At 44.0% G+C, this 16,265-nt stretch overlaps 1 pseudogene; it reads left to right on the top strand.

The window, feature by feature from the left end:
- Positions 1–5,426: 5,426 nt before the first annotated feature.
- Positions 5,427–7,415, top strand: LOC106577769 (endonuclease domain-containing 1 protein-like; annotated as a pseudogene).
- Positions 7,416–16,265: the final 8,850 nt, after the last annotated feature.

Here is a 16,265-nt window from a genome sequence, read left to right on the forward strand (position 1 = left end):
ACTTGGGAGTATGGTTACATGGTACACGGTCCTTCTCTCAGCACATATCAAAGCTGCAGGCTAAAGTTAAATCTAGACTTGGTTTCCTCTAACCTTCCTGCCATGCTAGATTACGGAGACATAATTTATAGATCGGCAGGTAAGGGTGCTCTCGAGCGGCTAGATATTCTTTACCATTCGGCCATCAGATTTGCCACCAATGCTCCTTATAGGCCACATCACAGTACTCTATACTCCTCTGTAAACTGGTCATCTCTGTATACCCGTCGCAAGACCCACTGGTTGATGCTTATTTATAAAACCGACTTAGGCCTCACTCCCCCCTATCTGAGATATCTATTGCAGCCCTCATCCTCCACATATAACACCCGTTCTGCAAGTCACATTCTGATAAAGGTCCCCAAAGCAAACACATCAGTTCGCTGCAGCTAGCGACTGGGACGAGCTGCAACAAACACTCAAACTGGACAGTTTTATCTCAATCTCTTCATTCAAAGGCTCAATCATGGACACTCTTACAGACAGTTGTGGCTGCTTCGCATGATGTATTGTTGTCTCTACCTTCTTGCCCTTTGAGCTCTTGTCTGTACCCAATAACGTTTGTACCATGCTTTGTGCTGCTACCATGTTGTGTTCCTACCATGTTGTGTTGTCATGTGTTGCTGCCTTGCTATGTTGTTGTCTTAGGTCTCTCTTTATGTAGTGTTGTCTCTTGTCGTGATGTGTGTTTTACATATATATATATATATAAACTCATCAAAACTCGTCCCTTTTCAGGACCCTGTCTTTCAAAGATGATTCGTAAAAATCCAAATAACTTCACAGATCTTCATTGTAAAATGTTAAACACTGTTTCCCATGCTTGTTCAATGAACCATAAACAATTAATGACCATGCACCTGTGGAACGACGGTAGGCAATTAAGGTCACAGTTATGAAAACTTAGGATACTAAAAAGAGGCCTTTCTACTGACTCTGAAAACCACCAAAAGAAAGATGCCCAGGGTCCCTGCTCATCTGCGTGAACGTGCCCTAGGCATGCTGCAAGGAGGCATGAGGACTGCAGATGTGGCAAGGGCAATAAATTGCAATGTCCGTACTGTGAAACGCCTAAGATAGCACTGCAGGGAGACAGGACGGACAGCTGGTCATCCTCGCACTGGCAGACAATGTGTAACAACAACTGCACAGGATCGGTACATCCGAAAATCTCACCTGCGGGACAGGTACAGGATTGCAACAACAACTTCCCGAGTTACACCAGGAATGCACAATCCCTCCATTGGTGCTCAGACTGTCCGCAATAGGCTGAGAGAGGCTGGACTGAGGGCTTGTAGGCCTGTTGTAAGGCAGGTCCGCAACAGACATCACCGGCAACAACGTCGCCTATGGGCACAAACCCACCATCAATGGACCAGCTTGGACTGGCAAAAAGTGCTCTTCACTGACGAGTCGCTTTTTTGTCTCACCAGGGGTGATGGTCGGATTCGCGTTTATTTTCGAAGGAATGAGCGTTACACCGAGGCCTGTATTCTGGAGCAGGATTGATTTGGAGGTGGAGGGTCCGTCATGGTCTGGGGCGGTGTGTCACAGCATCATCGGACTGATCCTTGTTGTCATTGCAGGCAATCTCAACGCTGTGCGTTACAGGGAAGACATCCTCCTCCCTCATGTGGTACCCTTCCTGCAGGTTCATCCTGCATATTACCCTCCAGCATGACAATGCCACCAGCCATACTGCTCGTTCTGTGCATGATTTTCTGCAAGACAGGAATGTCAGTGTTCTGCCATGGCCAGTGAAGAGCCCGGATCTCAATCCCACTGAACACGTCTGGGACCTGTTGGATTGGAGGGTGAGGGCTAGGTCCATTCCCCCCCAGAAATGTCCGGAAACTTGCAGGTGCCTTGGTGGAAGAGTGGGGTAACATCTCACAGCAAGAACTGGCAAATCTGGTGCAGTCCATGAGGAGGAGATGCAATGCAGTACTTAATGCAGCTGGTGGCCACACCAGATACTGACTGTAACTTTTGATTTTGACCCCCCCTTTATCCAGGGACACATTACTCCATTTCTGTTAGTCACATGTCTGTGGAACTTGTTCAGTTTATGTCTCAGTTGTTGAATCTTGTTATGTTCATACAAATATTTACACGTTAAGTTTGCTGAAAGTAAACGCAGTTGACAGTGCGAGGACGTTTCTTTTTTTGCATAGTTTATATACAGTTGAAGTCGTAAGTTTACATACACCTTAGCCAAATACATTTAAACTCATTTTTTTCTCACAATTCCTTACATTTAATCCTAGTAGAAATTCCATGTCTTAGGTCAGTTAGGATCACCACTTTATTTTCACAATGTGAAATGTCAGAATAATAGTAGAGGGAATGATTTATTTCTGCTTTTATTTCTTTCATCACATTCCCAGTGGGTCAGAAGTTTAAATACACTCAATTAGTATTTGGTAGCATTGCCTTTAAATTGTTTAACTTGGGTCAAACGTTTCAGGGAGCCTTCCACAACCTTCCCACAATAAGTTGGGGGTATTTTGGCCCATTCCTCTTGACAAAGCTGGTGTAACTGAGTCAGGTTTGTAGGCCTCCTTGCTCACACACGCTTTTTCAGTTCTGCCCACAAATGTTCTATAGGATTGAGGTTAAGGCTTTGTGATGGTCACTCCAATACATTGACTTTGTTGTCCTTAAGCCATTTTGCCACAACTTTGGAAGTATGCTTGGGGTCATTGTCCATTTGGAAGACCCATTTGCGACCAAGCTTTACCTTCCTGGCTGATGTCTTGAGATGTTGCATCAATATATCCACATAATTGTCCATCCTCATGATGCCATCTATTTTGTGAATTGCACCAGTTCCTCCTGCAGCAAAGCCCCACCACAACATCATGCTGCCACCCCTGTGCTTCACGGTTGGGATGGTGTTCTTCAGCTTGCAAGCCTCCCCCTTTTTCCTCCAAACATAACAATGGTCATTATGGCCAAACAGTTCTATTTTTGTTTCATCAGACAAGACGACTTTTCTCCAAAAAGTACAATCTTTGTCCCTGTGTGCAGTTGAAAACCGTAATCTGTCTTTTGTTATGCCGATTTTGGAGCAGTGGCTTCTTCCTTACTGAGCGGCCTTTCAGGTTATGTTGATACAGGACTCATTTTACTGTGGATATAGATACTTTTGTACCTGTTTCCTCCAGCATCACAATGTCCTTTGCTGTTGTTCTGGGATTGATTTGCACTTTTCACACCAAAGTACATTCATCTCTAGGAGACAGAATGCATCTCCTTCCTGAGCGGTATGACGACCTGCGTGGTCTCATGGTGTGTATACTTGAGTACTATCGTTTGTAAAAATGAACGTGGTACCTTCAGGCGTATGGAAATTGCTCCCAAGGATGAACCAGACATGTGGAGGTCTACATTTTTTCTGAGGTCTTGGCTGATTTCTTTTGATTTCCCCATGATGTCAAGCAAATAGGCACTGAGTTTGAAGGTAGGCCTTGAAATACATCCACAGGTACACCTCCAATTGACTCAAATTATGTCGATTAGCCTGTCAGAAGCTTCTAAAGCCATGACATCATTTTCTGGAATTGTCCAAGCTGTTTAAAGGCACAGTCAACTTAGTGTATGTAAACTTCTGACCCACTGGAATTGTGATACAGTGAATTATAAGTGAAATAATCTGTCTGTTAACAATTGTTGGACAAATTTGTGTCATGCACAAAGTAGATGTCGTAACTGACTTGCCAAAACTATAGTTTGTTAACAAGAAATTTGTGGAGTTGTTGAAAAACAAGTTTTAATGACTCTAACCTAAGTGTATGTAAACTTCCGACTTCAAATGTATAAATATATGAAAACATGAAAACACACATTCTCTCCTCTCTCACATATCTATGCCTACAACTGGAGAGTGCAGTTAAAAAAGGTTATGATTCAAATCAAATTGTATTGGTCACATTCACATGGTTAGCAGATGTTAATGTGAGTGTAGTGAAATGCTTATGCTTCTAGTTCCAACAGTCAGCAATATCTAACATGTAATCTAACAATTTCACAACTACCTAATACATACATCTAAGTAAAGGAATGGATGAGCAATTATTTCTACTCATTGTTATTTGTACCAAAAACTGTTGTTTTACAAATTTTCTGTTTCCACACCACATGAGGGGAGCAAGATTTTTCATTTCCCCCTGAGGGGTTGTAAACCACATTTTCTCATATCTTCTGTGTGTGGGTACAACAACAGTGCTAGACTACATCCTCTATTTCCTGTAATGCTTCCTGTAACCTCTATTTCCATTATTACGATCATTAATAACTGACACAATTCTATAATGAATACATATTAGAATTATAATACATAGTAGTGACCAATAGTTACTGTATTGTGATTGTTTAGTGTTTTATTTACTCAACAAGTAGTGCCCCAAGGTGGGGTTGAACCATGTCTCAAAAGCAGCAGATACTTATGCCCATCCTCCATCCCTGTCCACAACACTAAAACTTGCTTGAAGGTAACAGCGCTCACTGATGCCCCTAGCGGCCGGTTTCCACGTCATTAGACGTGGATGGACGTTGAATACTGACTTGTATCACGGGTGACATGCCTGCTTATTCAGAGCAACATTCAGCTGGTGTGTGGGAGGGGGTGTCATGCAACTTGTGAACAGCTCACCAACTAAAACATACAACAGGAAATAGAGGTTGTAGTCTAGTCCTGTTGCTGTACATACACACAGAAGATATGAGAATGTGGTTTACAACCCCTCAGGGGGAAATTAAAAACCTTCCTCTCCCCTCATGTGATTTGGAAACAGAAAATATGTAAAACAGCAACAGTTATTGGTACAAATAACAATGAGTAGAAATAAAAACTCAGTCATTGCTACTGATTTAACTGACGACCCTGGATGGAATGTTGTTTTTCTATACATCTACAAGCTTATTCACTAGAAGCCCATCATACTAATTCCAGTGACAATCAATGAATCCACAACATGTCTGTGATTTGAAATAATCATAGCACAGCTAGGTCTCCATTTTGTTTCAGAGCCTTCCTCACGTCTCCCTCCCAATCTACCACTGCACAAAGCCTTGTTCGGCTCACACCTCAGTCTTTACATGAGAAGAGCTGAGAAGGCTAGCCACAGATCTACACACACACGCGCTCAGACAGACTCAAGCACACACACACACGCGCACACACACACTTTGCATATCTCCACTTCAGAGATTGAGAGGCAGCGTGGAAGAATGACCGTCAGCTCGGACCACGTTCTGCATCGATGGACACCAACACACAAGGGACCTTGAGTTCCTCTCTACTGAGCAGAAAGCATGAGATTGATAACAAAAAACACAGCCTTTCAGGGCCTAACAGAGGCTGCAGAGCATGAAAGAGAGGACACGATAGTGTCAGCCAGTAAAATACGTCTATCTGATGATGATGCTCTATCTGGGCAATTTAGAAATGCGGGAGGGAGAGACATACGACTCAAGCATAGAATACTGTGTGAAGGTCATAGGGAGAGAGGGGAACACATGCTGAGACAGTGTTAACTGAGAGAGGCAGACAAGACCACTAAAGAAGATAGGTGCAAGGACAATGAGAGAGAGAGAGAGAGAGAGAGAGAGAGAGAGAGAGCGAGAAAAGAGAGAGAGACATGGTCATCATGAGACACCTATCCATCTACTCTTCTCTGTCCCTGGCTGTGGTGCTGATCCTGCTGGGCTGTATGCGGGAGACCCAAGCTGGGGTGGTGGAGGACTTTAACCACATGGAGCGCTGTAAGGACTCCCTGTACTTGGGAACCCCACGCAGGGCAACCTCCTCAGTAACTCCCTGAAAAAGATCTGCCAGCGCTACGAGGACAAGCTGCGCTTCGTCACCCTCTGCGACCTCCACAAACACACCCCCATTTACTCGGCCTATACCTTCAAGAAGTTTGACGGCGGGAAGAGGGTGGACTTTCCCTGGATGTTTGAGCCACAGGTATGTGTGTGTGTGTGTGTGTGTGTGTGTGTGTGTGTGTGTGTGTGTGTGCGTGCGTGCGTGCGTGCGTGCGTGCGTGCGTGCGTGCGTGCATGTGTGTGTGTGTTGGATTTTGAATGAACATAGGCCAAGATGTTTGCATGCTCTAGATAGTGAGTTAGAAACCCTATGTAATTTCAAACATGTTCTCTCATGGATGCAGATGACTGATACCCATACACTAGTTGGTAAGGCTTGCTGAGCTGTGAGGACAATACTGCTGCTCTACGTAAAATGAGACACTGGAGATAAGCAGCTTCATAGGTTGTGTGAATGGGTGTTACAATAGGATATTGTTGTGATAGCCATTCATGTAGGAAGCAGGTGTTGTGCATATGCAAAATGAATTGATCCTCCCCTCATTTTCCATCTTCAACTCTTCATCAAAATCCCCTCCTTTTCTTCCTCTGTCTCGATCTCTCCCCACCTCCCTCTATCTATCTGTATGTGTCTCTACCCCCTCTCTCCCTCCATCCCTTCCTCTCTCTCCCTCCTTCCCTTCCACTCTCTCTCCCTCCCTTCCTCTCTCACCCTCCTTCCCTTCCACTCTCTCTCCATCCCTTCCTCTTGCCCTCCTTCCCTTCCACTCTCTCTCCATCCCTTCCTCTCTCTCCCTCTCTAGTTGACGTCAGAGAACGGCAGCAGCAACATGGAGCCGTTCCATCAGTCCTCCCACATGCACATGAACTTCGAGGACAGCCGTGCTGGAAGACTATGCTGACGTGGCCCAGTACGAGAGAGGCCTCCTCAACCCTGACAAGCACCAGTCCGACCCCCTGGACATGGCCTTCACCTACACAATGACCAACGTGGTGCCCCAGGTACGTTGGTTCAGTCTGCACATTTTAAAGAAGGTTTGGTGTGTCTACCTTAAACCGTTTTAGTGCTGGAGAGGGTGGAAGATGAATAATAATCAGAAGACGTATGGGGAATATAAGTAATGTTCTTGCCGCAGATCCGCAAGTCCAAGATCGGGCCCTGGGCCGAGCACGAGGACCTCATCCGCAAACGTCTCAACAACTACTGCCGTGGCAAAGCCTTCATGGTCACCGGGGTCACGACTTCCGGGAACATGATCCGCTGGGACCGTGTGGCCGTCCCCGAGTACATGTGGTTGGCGTACTGCTGCACCGACTATGAACAGAACGAGCCCTACATCGCACTGTACAAGTTCCCAGTGTTCGGGGCCTACGGTCAGAACAACCGTGTCAACAACCACCTGGTGGAGGTTCCAGTGAAAAACCTGGAGAATTTACTCAGAGGAAGGATAGATGTGGACAAGAACTTTCAGATCATAAGAATTACTGTTGGAGAATTACTGTATTCACAGGTGATATTCACCAGGCTTGTAGACGGTCATCTTTAAAAGGCCCAATGCAGCCATTTTTATATCAATATCTGGAATAGTGTTCCATTAAAATAGTAAAAAAGAAACAAAAATAGCTTTTTTATTGCAAAAACCTATTTCTCAAGCAATAATGTAGCTAGGACTGTCTGGGAGTGGTCTGAGTGGGGAGGGGAAAACGGAAAAGTAGCTGTTATTGGCTGAGAAATTTGGAACACACTCTCACTTTGTTATTGGTCTATTATACCTATTACATATATTGATCATGTCACCAGGAAAGCTGAAACAACACCCATGCAAAACCTGCTGATTAGAAGGTCCTGTGTAGATTGTATTTTCAACAAGCAACTATCAGGAAATAACCCTGAACCATTTTTTTTCAGCTGTTGTACAATACAATACAAAACACAGGGACTGCAATGGGCCTTTAAAGGTTTAGTTATTGCCTCACACTGTATGAAGAGTCTGCAACTGCAGTCATCCACAAGAGGGCAATAGCATCCTACTCATGAATTACTCCCTACTGCTGCACAGGACAATACAAGTAGGCTATATTTAACAGACATTTGCGAATATGTTTACAACAGTCATATAATGAAGCGATTATCCAATTAAGACCTTACAAGAATTATCTCTCTGTCAACGAGTTCACAACACAATGAGTCTTCATTTCCGGGCTGATCTGTCCTTCTCCCTTTCATTTCCTAGGAGTCTGAGGCAGACAAGTTATAGAATAAGCTGTCATCCAGTGACCCCACTTTTTCCACGACACCCACCCTGCACTGATGCCCTGTCCAGTGGAGGCCTCACCCTAACCTTAACCACACTGATAACCTTACGCCTAACCATAAACTTAAATTAAGACCAAAAAGCTCATTTTTGTTTTTTAGAATTTTTACAAAATAGGCCAAAAATATATAGACAACGGCAAAATTGCAACTCAGTTCATCACTTATCAGTTCCCCTCAGTTCCCCTTATCAGCAAAAGCTGATGATTGTGTTCCTATCTGGGCTTGCTTTAGCGGGAATAGCATGCGTGTGCGCAATTTCACAAAGAGGACGCTTGGCTTGTCGTTGGAAAATGGGAAACCTTTAAAGGATTACAGATTCTCTATATTATTATATTATATATTAAGTTTCCTTCTTCTCTAACACCCTCCCCCTCATTTTGCATCAAGCGCACACCTGTAGCCTACATTATTGATTGACACCTGGCTGTCATTGATGATCAGTCTGCATGTATGCGTTCTATTTAAAACCTGTCGGTCTTACCGTTTTAATAGTCGAGTAGATCTGTTTTTCTTACTAAATTGGACATTGTTCTCAGATGATCTCCCTCGGTGCTTGACTTGGACTGAAATAGGTGCTGGTACTCATTTTGGGTGCTGGCACAGTTTATATTTAGGTGCAGGAGCTCCACAATAGTTTTGAGTTCATATTCTATAACAGGAACAGGAGCTCAAGTAGTAGAATGGTGAGCTCCTGCCCAAGTCAAGCACTGCCCATAGCCGTGGGAAGTATGTTGGGGGGGGCTGGAATCAGCTATATCAGGACTATTAAAAGGCTCAGTGCAATACTTTTATTTTATTTTTATTATATATATATTTATTAACATTTTATTTGTGTCAGATTCTTCAGGGGGTGCTGTAGCACCTTCAGCACCCCTACTTCCCGCGGCTATGGCACTGCCAACAATCTTATGTTTTACAATTTAAAAAGTGTTTTCTCCATTTAATTGTAAACATGGTAGCTAGGCCTACACACAGACACAGGCCCTTTTTTGTCATTGACCATGAAATACTGCCAGCCAAAATAATATTGAGAAAGACCATTTACTCTGGACTCACTCCCATAGTACTGTAATCCTGAATATAGGACCATTTCAGATGTAGCCCAGAGACACCATGTTCTGAAAAAGGTGTGCAGGAATTCAGTGGATCGTCACCGTTGGATCGTCACCAAGACGAAAATGTGATGGTTAGAAAAGGATGCCTCTGCTTTCGATTAATTACCTCCACTGCAATTCCCACGTTTATTTATTCACATTTTACCTGTAGTTCGTCTTTATCCCAATGTTGTTCTGATTTTAGGGTACTTGGAGACACATTTGAGACAGGTTTTTGGCTTGAATGAGAAGCGGTGGATCAAACTGGCAGAGCTGGAGGCATCTCGAGATGACCGTTGGAATTCAAAAATCTGCAGTCATCATCGGCACGCGGGCACAAGGTAGGGAGAGTTACAGGATAATTACTTTAGGCCTGTTAATGGTTCTTCTCCTCACCCTTGCAGCTGAATGGATAATGGCTGATCTACTCCAACAAGCTGGTGTTATCTCCTGGAATGTTCCCCACCCTCAGTGGAAGCCTGATAGTCAGAGGGGTTCAAATGGTCTTACCTGTTGAGTGCCACCAGAGAGGAAGAGGCAAAATGACACAACTGTTACCCCTTGGGGCAGCAGGTAGCTTAGTGGTTATAGTATTGGGCCAGTAACCAAAAGGTTGCTGTATTGAATCCCGAGCTGACAAGGTAAAAATCTGTCGTTCTGCTCCTGAACAAGGCAGTTTCAGTTCCCTGGTAAGCCGTCATTGTAAAAAATAATTTGTTCTTAACTGACTTGCCTAGTTAAATAAAATAAACTGAGACAAAAATGTATTCTCCAGCAGGTGGTGTTGTTTTGTTTCTTTCGCTCACCAAGCGAGGAGTTTTTGTATGGAGGTCAATGAGAGGAGTGTACTGATATAAGTAGGACACATGACATCTCGGCAACTTTCAGAAAAAACACTTTTTTATCGGAGTTGTCTCGAGATGGCTATGCATATTCATGATATGAGGCTAGTAGCATAGCATCTGTGTCCATTGAATACAAACGGTTGACATCAACGCCCCTCATCCAATATTCAAAAATGTATTAAAATAATGAGATGTATATATCAATCCAAAGAGAGGAATAGGCGGGAGCTTAAAGCCTAGGACCAATAGGCATGGAGAGGCAGCCTTTAGTTACTATGCCCCCAGCCTCTGGAATAGCCTGCCAGAGAACCAGAGGGCCGAAACTGTGGACATATTTAAAATGGATCTTAAAACACACCTTTTAAGCTTTGCTTTTCCTCAGGGTGCTTTTTAGTCATTCAGTTTTTATTATTCTTTAGTTTTGTATCTCCTTATGTTTGTTGTGTAGTAAATTTCAGTATTTATTTTCATTGTTTTAAATTAGTTTTTTCCCCAGTGATGCACATTGCATTGCATTCCATGTCTGAAATGTGCTGTATAAATAAAGCTTGATTTGATATGATAGTGGAGGTCATAGGTAGCCATGTTGGGGTCAATGGCTTCTCACTCTTTTTCTCCTACAAATCAAACAAGTTCAGAGATATAATATCCATCCAACTGGGATCAAGATGTAAAATAGCGGGTTAAATATAGCCTACATCAGGATGGGAATGCATGTGTTTTTTGTGATATGTACCATTTTCTCTAAATAGGCCAAATATTATGTACCTACCCCCATCATGGCACTCACGACTGACCTCTTATAGTGGCACCAGAGATTATATAATGACAAGCTACCTATGTCTCCACCCTAACATTGGGATTCATTGTCCACCGAGCAGAATGTCCGGCTTTGGTATAGTTAAAAGGCCAGTGTCAGAGGACCTGAGGGACCTACTGGGTTTGTAACTTAAAAGCATGTCTGACATGTATTGGGGTGCACAATCATGGGTTGATTTAAAAACCAATAGAAGAATCTTAAAATTAATTCTAAAACTCACAGGTAGCCAGCGCAGAGTCTTTAAAACCGGTGTAATGTGTGCTCTCCTTCTGGACTTGGTCAGTACCCGTGCTGCAGCATTCTGTATGTTTTGCAGTTGACCAATGGCTTTCTTGACTAGACCAGACAGTCAATCACATTTATTTATAAAGCCCTTTTTACATCAGCAGATGTCACAAAAAGCTTATACAGAAACCCAGCTTAAAACCCCAAACAGCAACCAACGCAGAAGCATGGCAGCAAGGACAAACTCCTTAGAAAGGAAGGAACCTAGGAAGAAACCTAGAGAGGAACCAGGCTCTGAGAGGTGGCCAGTCCTCTTCCGGCTGTGCCGGGTGAAGATAAGATTACATGGCCATTAAGGCAAGATCGTTCTTCAAGATGGTCAAACGTTCATAGATGACCAGAAGGGTCAAATAATAATCACAGTGGTTGTAGAGAGTGCAACAGGCCAGCACCTCAGGAGTAAATGTCAGTTGGCTTTTCATAGCCGAGCATTCAGAGGTCGAGACAGCAGGTGCGGTCGAGAGAGAGAGACAAAAACAGCAGGTCCGGAACAAGGTAGCACGTCCAGTGAACAGGTCAGGGTTCCATAGGCAGAACAGTTTAAATTGGAGCAGCAGCACGACCAGATGGACTGGGGACAGCCAGGAGTCATCAGGCCATGTAGTCCTGAGGTATAGTCCTGAGGCATAGTCCTAGGGGGGAAGGGGGCGGGACAGAGTGGGGGACAGAGCGGGGGACAGAGTTCTGAGCCAGTGGGACACTGAAGAATGCTCCACAGTCATCAATCAAGAAGACTGATAGTGAGTATAGGTCTAGCACATGTGAAATGCATGTGATAACAGAGGAAATATTCAGGCGGACCTAAATATTGACTGGCTTTCATCAAGCTGCCCAATCAAGAAAAAGCTTCAAACTGTAATCAGTACCTGCCACCTGGTGCAGGTTATCAGTCAACCTACCAGGGTGTTTACAAATAGCACTGGTGAAATCATCCACATGTATTGATCACATCTTTACTAATGCTGCAGAAATCTGCTTTAAAGCAGTCTCCAAATCCATTGAATGTAGTGATCATAATATAATAGCCATATCTAAGAAGTTCCAAAGGCTAGGCCTAATATAGTGTATAAAAGGTAATCAAATCAAATCAAAGTTTATTTGTCACGTGCGCCGAATACAACAGATGTAGACCTTACAGTGAAATGCTTACTTACAGGCTCTAACCAATAGTGCAAAAAAGGTATTAGGTGAACAATAGGTAAGTAAAGAAATAAAAACAACAGTAAAAAGACAGTGAAAAACAGTAGCGAGGCTATATACAGTAGTGAGGCTATAAAAGTAGCGAGGCTGCATACAGACACCGGTTAGTCAGGCTGATTGAGGTAGTATGTACATGTAGATATGGTTAAAGTGACTATGCATATATGATGAACAGAGAGTAGCAGTAGTGTAAAAGAGGGGTGGGGGGGCACACAATGCAAATAGTCCGGGTAGCCATTTGATTACCTGTTCAGGAGTCTTATGGCTTGTGGGTAAAAACTGTTGAGAAGCCTTTTTGTCTTAGACTTGGCACTCCGGTACCGCTTGCCATGCGGTAGTAGAGAGAACAGTCTATGACTGGGGTGGCTGGGGTCTTTGACCATTTTTAGGGCCATCCTCTGACACCGTCTGGTGTAGAGGTCCTGGATGGCAGGCAGCTTAGCTCCAGTGATGTACTGGGCCGTACGCACTACCCTCTGTAGTGCCTTGCGGTCGGAGGGCGAGCAATTGCCGTTCCAGGCAGTGATGCAACCAGTCAGGATGCTCTCGATGTTGCAGCTGTAGAACCTTTTGAGGATCTCAGGACCCATGCCAAATCCTTTTAGTTTCCTGAGGAGGAATAGGCTTGTCGTGCCCTATTCACGACTGTCTTGGTGTGTTTGGACCATTGTAGTTTGTTGGTGATGTGGACACCAAGGAACTTGAAGCTCCACTACAGCCCCATTGATGAGAATGGGTGCGTACTCAGTCCTCCTTTTCCTGTAGTCCACAATCATCTCCTTAGTCTTGGTTACGTTGAGGGATAGGTTGTTATTCTGGCACCACCCGGCCAGGTCTCTGACCTCCTCCCTATAGGCTGTCTCGTCATTGTCGGTGATCAGGCCTACCACTGTTGTGTCATCTGCAAACTTAATGAAGGTGTTGGAGTCGTGCCTTGCCATGCAGTCGTGGGCGAACAGGGAGTACAGGAGGGGACTGAGCACGCACCCCTGGAGGGCTTCAGTGTTGAGGATCAGCGTGGCAGATGTGTTGCTAGCTACCCTCACCACCTGGGGGCGGCCCGTCAGGAAGTCCAGGATCCAGTTGCAGGGGGAGGTGTTTAGTCCAAGGATTCTTAGCTTAGTGATGAGCTTTGAGGGTACTATGGTGTTGAACGCTGAGCTGTAGTCAATGAATAGCATTCTCACATAAGTGTTCCTTTTGTCCAGGTGGGAAAGGGCAGTGTGGAGTGCAATAGAGATTGCATCATCTGTGGATCTGTTTGGGCGGTATGCAAATTGGAGTGGGTCTAGGGTTTCTGGGATAATGGTGTTTATGTGAGCCATTACCAGCCTTTCAAAGCACTTCATGGCTACGGACGTGAGTGTTACGGGTCTGTAGTCATTTAGGCAGGTTGCCTTTGTGTTCTTGGGCACAGGGACTATGGTGGTCTGCTTGAAACATGTTGGTATTACAGACTCAATCAGGGACATGTTGAAAATGTCAGTGAAGACACCTGCCAGTTGGTCAACACATGCCCGGAGCACACGTCCTGGTAATCCGTCTGGCCCCGCAGCCTTGTGTATGTTGACCTGTTTAAAAGTCTTACTCACGTCAGCTACGGAGAGCGTGATCACACAGTCGACCGGAACAGCTGATGCTCTCATGCATGCCTCAGTGTTGCTTGCCTCGAAGCAAGCACAGAAGTGATTTAGCTCGTCTGGTAGGCTCGTGTCACTGGGCAGCTCGCGGCTGTGCTTCCCTTTGTAGTCTGTAATGGTTTGCAAGCCCTGCCACATAAGACGAGCGTCGGAGCCGGTGTAGTATGATTCAATATTAGCCCTGTATTGATGCTTTGCCTGTTTGATGGTTTGTCGCAGGGAATAGCAGGATTTCTTGTAAGCTTCCGGGTTAGAGTCCTGCACCTTGAAAGCGGCAGCTCTGCCCTTTAGCTCAGTGCGAATGTTGCCTGTAATCCATGGCTTCTGGTTGGGGTATGTACATACAGTCACTGTGGGGACAACGTCCTCGATGCACTTATTGATAAAGCCAGTGACTGATGTGGTGTACTCCTCAATGCCATTAGAAGAATCCCGGAACATGTTCCAGTCTGTGATAGCAAAACAGTCCTGTAGTTTAGCATCTGCTTCATCTGACCACTTTTTTATAGACCCTTGTCACTGGTGCCTCTTGCTTTTTGCTTGTAAGAAGGAATCAGGAGGATAGAGTTGTGGTCGGATTTACCAAATGGAGGGCGAGGGAGAGCTTTGTACGCGTCTCTGTGTGTGGAGTACAGGTGATCTAGAATTTTTTTCCCTCTGGTTGCACATTTAACATGTTGATAGAGATTTGGTAGAACTGATTTAAGTTTCCCTGCATTAAAGTCTGGCCACTAGGAGCGCCACCTCTGGGTGAGTGGTTCCCTGTTTGCTTATTTCCTTATACAGCTGACTGTTTTAATGCCAGCATCTGTCTGTGGTGGTAAATAAACAGCCACGAAAAGTATAGCTGAAAACTCTCTAGGCAAGTAGTGTGGCCTGCAATTTATCACAATATACTCTACTTCAGGCGAGCAAAATCTACAGACTTCCTCAGATTTCGTGCACTAGCTGTTGTTTACAAATATGCACAGACCATACAATAAGTTTTGTAATGATTCCTGTGTTGAGTAATGAGGAGCAACCAGACACTGCCACATTTATGAAATTGCTTATTCCAGTTACTAATAAGCATGCACCCTTTAAGAAAATGACTGGAAAAACAGTTAAATCCCCGTGGGTTGATGAGAAATTGAAAAATTGTATGGTTGAGAGGGCTGAGGCAAAACGAATGGCGAATAAGTCTGGCTGCACAGCCGATTGGCAAACGTACTGTAAATTCAGAAATAATTTAACTAAACTGAACAAACAGAAGATGAAACGGTCCTATGAAGCAAATATAAATTATATAAAGAATGATAGTAATAAGCTTTGCAGCACCTTAAATGACATTGGTCAAAAAGGCAAACTCGGCTCCATCATTTATTGAAACAGATGGTTCATTCATCACAAAACCCACTGATATTGCAAACTACTTTAATGTTATTTTTTTCATTGGCAAGATTAGCAAATTTAGGCATGACATGCCAACAACAAATTCTGAACCTACACACCCATGCATAACTGACAAAATTAAGAAAGACAAGCATTGTAATTTTGAATTCCATAAAGTGAGTGTTGAAGGGGTGAAAACATTATGGTTGTCCGACCAATCAGCCTGTGCCCAACCCTTAGTAAACTTTTGGAAAAAATGGTGTTTGACCAGATACAATGCTATTTCAAAGTAAACAAATTAACAACAGCTTTTCAGCACGCTTATAGGGAAGGGCATTCAACATTATCAATCTAATCTGCTGCTGGAAAAACTTGTGTTATGGCTTTATATCCCCTGCTGTAATGTGGATCTAGAGTTACCTGTCTAACAGAACACAAACAGTGTTCTTTAATGGAAGCCTATCCATCATAATCCAGGTTGAGTCAAGCATTCCCCAGGGCAGTTACTTTTTAAAATCTTTACTAATGACCTGCCACTGGCTCTGAGTAAAGCCTGTGTGTCTATGTATGCTGATGACTCAACATTGTATACATCAGCTACCAGAGCAAGTGAAATCTCTGCAACACTTGACAAAGAGCTGCAGTCAGTTTCAGAATGGGTGGCAAGAAATAAGTTAGTCCTAAATATTTCAAAAATTAATAGCATTGTACATGTGTTTGGGACAAATCATTCACTATACCATAATTACAATTGGCCCAGAACAAAGCACCTGGGCTGGTCCTTAAATGTAAATTGAGAGGTAACATTAATCATATGCATGTCAA

This window comes from Salmo salar, chromosome ssa18 (assembly GCF_905237065.1).
Source record: "Salmo salar chromosome ssa18, Ssal_v3.1, whole genome shotgun sequence".
NCBI lineage: Eukaryota > Metazoa > Chordata > Actinopteri > Salmoniformes > Salmonidae > Salmo > Salmo salar.